This window comes from Lolium rigidum, chromosome 6, assembly GCF_022539505.1.
Source record: "Lolium rigidum isolate FL_2022 chromosome 6, APGP_CSIRO_Lrig_0.1, whole genome shotgun sequence".
Classification (NCBI taxonomy): domain Eukaryota; kingdom Viridiplantae; phylum Streptophyta; class Magnoliopsida; order Poales; family Poaceae; genus Lolium; species Lolium rigidum.
The window spans coordinates 12,557,745-12,561,577 of NC_061513.1; the positions used below are offsets into that span (position 1 = coordinate 12,557,745).

Sequence of the window (3,833 nt, forward strand, 5' to 3'; positions counted from 1 at the left end):
TTGAGTTGGGTTGATCAAGTGATCATGTGATTAGGGTTTTGGGCACATTGGCACACACATCAACAATCATCATGGCAATATGCACACTTAGCACAAAAATAAGATATGAGTATATGCATAGCACTTGTGTTGTGAAAAAGTTTTTGTTGGTTCTAAATTTTGAGTTTTGGGAATCTCTCTCTTTATCTCTTTATTGAATTTTTTGGGATGTTACACCTAGCGAACTAAGAAAATGTATTTTATTGTCTCCTCTTCGTGACAAAAAACACATTTCATACATCCATGTCAGTTGCGTTTTGCAAGGTTATCTTTAGTAAGAAAACACCGCGACGAAGATACCATGCAAAAAACCTTTGTTTTCAATGGTATCCTCATCTTTGAAATAGACTTATTATTACCTCCGTTTCAAGGAATAAGGCGCCCTCGTTTTACGTGTTTTTTGTTTGACCAAGAATTATTTTAAATAGATAAACATTGTTTGTATGAAATTAATATCATTAAAAAGTTGTTTTCAATACGAATCCAACGATACTAATTACATATAATATAATCAAGATTTTTTTGCTTAATTTTTATGATCAAAGTTCGTCTTGAAATTCGTGTGCGCCTTATTTCTTGAAATGGAGGTAGTATTAACTATCAGCTGAATGGGTTTGATTAACACTTTAAACATGAATCCTACCAAAATACACCACTCTTGCACTACAAGAAATCTGCCATAAGTTGACAAAAATAAGGTGTCACTGAAACGTCAATAATGGCTACTTGTGACGTTACGATGACGCTTTTCAAAACGTCGAAAGCTGGGAGTCAGCAGTGACTGCTTAAGACGTTCCACTTGAAAACGTCGTAGAGCTTTGTGACGTTTTAAAATGTCACGCGACGGTATGACGTTCCCAAAACGTCATGGGCACCTGCCCCGAGTCCAGCGTGGCAATCCGACGTGGCAAAATTATGACGAAACCAAAACGTCTTAATTCGAAATCAGCCCGGTCCAATTCTGTATTCTACATGGGCCGAGCCCAATAATTCCAGCCTTTTACCGTAAGAATTGGCCTTTGTTTTGGTCCATTTCTGTTTTGGGCCTTAGCCTTTTTGCACCCTTTTTCTATTTTGGGCCTCACCATTTTTACAGCCTTTCTCTATTTGGGCCTTAGCCTTTTACGATCCATTTATTTTTTGGTTGGTCAGGTTTATATTAAGAAGATTAGACAATATAAACATCAACACATGATGAAATCTTCCATATAAAAGCAGTAACTGAATATATTACAATATTTCCACAAATCAGATATATATACAAGAAAGACACTGACAACAGATTCATATTTGTACTACAGTGACCCATTGCATTGTAGTGATCTCTGCTCAGTACTTGTTGTTGTGTCCAGTGCCACCCCAAAGACATCCTGGGAAAAACGAGCAGTTCTAGATTCAGTTTCAGATTCACATTACAGGGACAAAGTACTTTTTGTCGTGTATGATAACAAAATAGTAGGTGAACTTGCTAACAGTATGAATTTTAATTCGCATGTGTCCAATTACGTTTAACAGCGAAATAATGCAACATAGGGCAGCAGTACAGGCGTAAATGAGGAAGAACAAAGCAGCAGTGTATGACGTTTAACAGCGAAATAATGCAACATAGGGCAGCAGTACAGGCGTAAATGAGGAAGAACAAAGCAGCAGTGTATGATTACAGGATGGGCGACTCTACAAGTGTTCCCATGTAAACAATGACAGCTAAATAGCATGTGTACATACTTATAGGAACTTGACTATTGGTTCAGTCAGGAACAACAAATAAATTTGATACATGTAACATGCTTTGACACAACAAATACGGTTTAGCTCAGATTAAGTAGTGGAAGGAAATTCATCATCTGGGTGCTCACAGAACAAGCTGCAATTATAAATTCTGGTGCTCACACAACAACTGCAATCATAAACCGCAGCAAAGACCATGGTTCACACATGTTGTCAAGCAGCAATCTTGCAAAAGGCACATGCATGCATATCTACAATCTACAAACCATTAAGGCTGTACAACATTAAACAGCACAGCTAACTGCAGAATAGTGCCAAATTCCAACATTGGCAACCAGCCAACCATAGGTGAGCAGGATATTTCAGAACTGACCTAAGGTGTTAACTTGGCAGCATCTTGCTGAAACTGTGCCTTCCCAAATAAACATGCTCTACCTTCAACTTCCCAAAAGCTCTCTTAATAATACGTCCCTGTGAAAAATAGGCATGTATTATTGCATGGCTGCATGTAATTTCAGTGATGTCATGAAGTTGTGATTGAAGAAAGAACAGTGGTGCTTTGGTTGCATGTTGGTGGTACTGCCGCCAGGGCTTTTGTTTCCAGGTTTTACTTTTTTTATGTTATAAACGAGTTGAAATACGTGCACTCCTAGAGCGAGGTAAATATCATTTTTAGTTTCCATTGTTAAGAAGCAAAAGAATGTCACTGCTACCGATGGTGAGAGATCCGGTGCTGCGCTAATAATACAATAGGATACATGAAGGAACTTATTTTCCAGTTGAGACATAAATACTAACATTTTACTGCTGCTAATTGCTGCTCCAAATGATCTAACCCACAATATCTAAAACTGAACCTGCAGCAATACCAAGTGCCGGGTGTCAGGACTAAGATGCACCATGATGAAATACCACATATATCTTATTGGGAATCATCAGGTATTGTATCGTCTTGTATTATTCTTTCTTTCTCATGATTTGTTTGCCTATATATTTAATAATACCACGGTAATTTTACAAAACCAACACCTATCAACTTGTAACCAAACCAACCAAGGAGATAGAATATGCAAAGAAAACGTGGAAACACAAAGGCAAATAATCCAGGGATGAGAAACTACAGCCAGATCATAGGCACACATTATAAAGTACTAGTGGTTGGAACTCGGAGATACAGAGGCCACATCCCTAATATCCTTATTGTGGAAGCCCATCTGATCAGCCTGCAATAACACAATAAGTTTCAGCTGATATTCTCTAGGAGTATACATTTTACTGATCACAAATAAAGAGTCAACATGAAGAGCGAAGGAGTGGAAGAACAAATCACCCTGTTCCCAAGTAGCGGGATCTCTTTAGTACAGGAAAAGAAGAATAAACGAATCTGCACAACCACCTACTCCACCCATCAGTCTTTCCTATGTTGCTCATGTGCTGCCTTTCAGCCCTCATATATGCTTGTCAGATTCCCAAGTCCTGGGTCGGTGTCAACAAAAAACTCGTCGTTACCCACAAATTATGCATGCAAGCCAGAAGCCAAGTTTGAAGGGGGAAAATTAGTAAAACTGTCTACTGGGCATTAAGACCAAATCAAACACAGCAAGATGCAAGTTTACAAACGAAAATCAAATTGGCATGCTGAAAAATACTGGGAGAAAAAATATTTTAACTGTCATATATTCAGAACAGCGAAGCAAAATTGCTTAAAATTCACCTGTGGTGACTTCTGGGAAGCCTCTTTTAGATTATCGCACCTTCCCAATTTTGTGTGGAAAGTTTAGCTTCACCTCTTTGCAACAAGTATAAAGGGTGCCATACAACAAACAACTAAAGTATAAAGATGTACATTGTACAAAGTATGGTCGGGGTCCATTGCTAGCAGCTATACGTAACTTACTCCTGGCAGCATTATCTTCAGCCTACATGCACAACATTTATTTTATTATTACAGTTTAGTGAACACCAAATTAACCGATACACTTGGTCTTCTTCAGAAGTTTCTTCAACCCAAAGTATGTTTCTTACTTTTAGAATTCTATTAACAAAACCAATACATGTAAGTTCAT

The 3,833-nt window shown here is 38.0% G+C and overlaps 1 long non-coding RNA gene across 1 annotated transcript; it reads right to left on the reverse strand.

Moving 5' to 3' along the window:
• Nucleotides 1–1,261: 1,261 nt before the first annotated feature.
• Nucleotides 1,262–2,242, reverse strand: LOC124660647. The gene is made up of 2 exons (XR_006989916.1): nt 2,141–2,242; nt 1,262–1,409 (listed from the first exon to the last, which is right to left on the reverse strand). It is a non-coding gene; the product is annotated as an uncharacterized LOC124660647 (long non-coding RNA).
• Nucleotides 2,243–3,833: the final 1,591 nt, after the last annotated feature.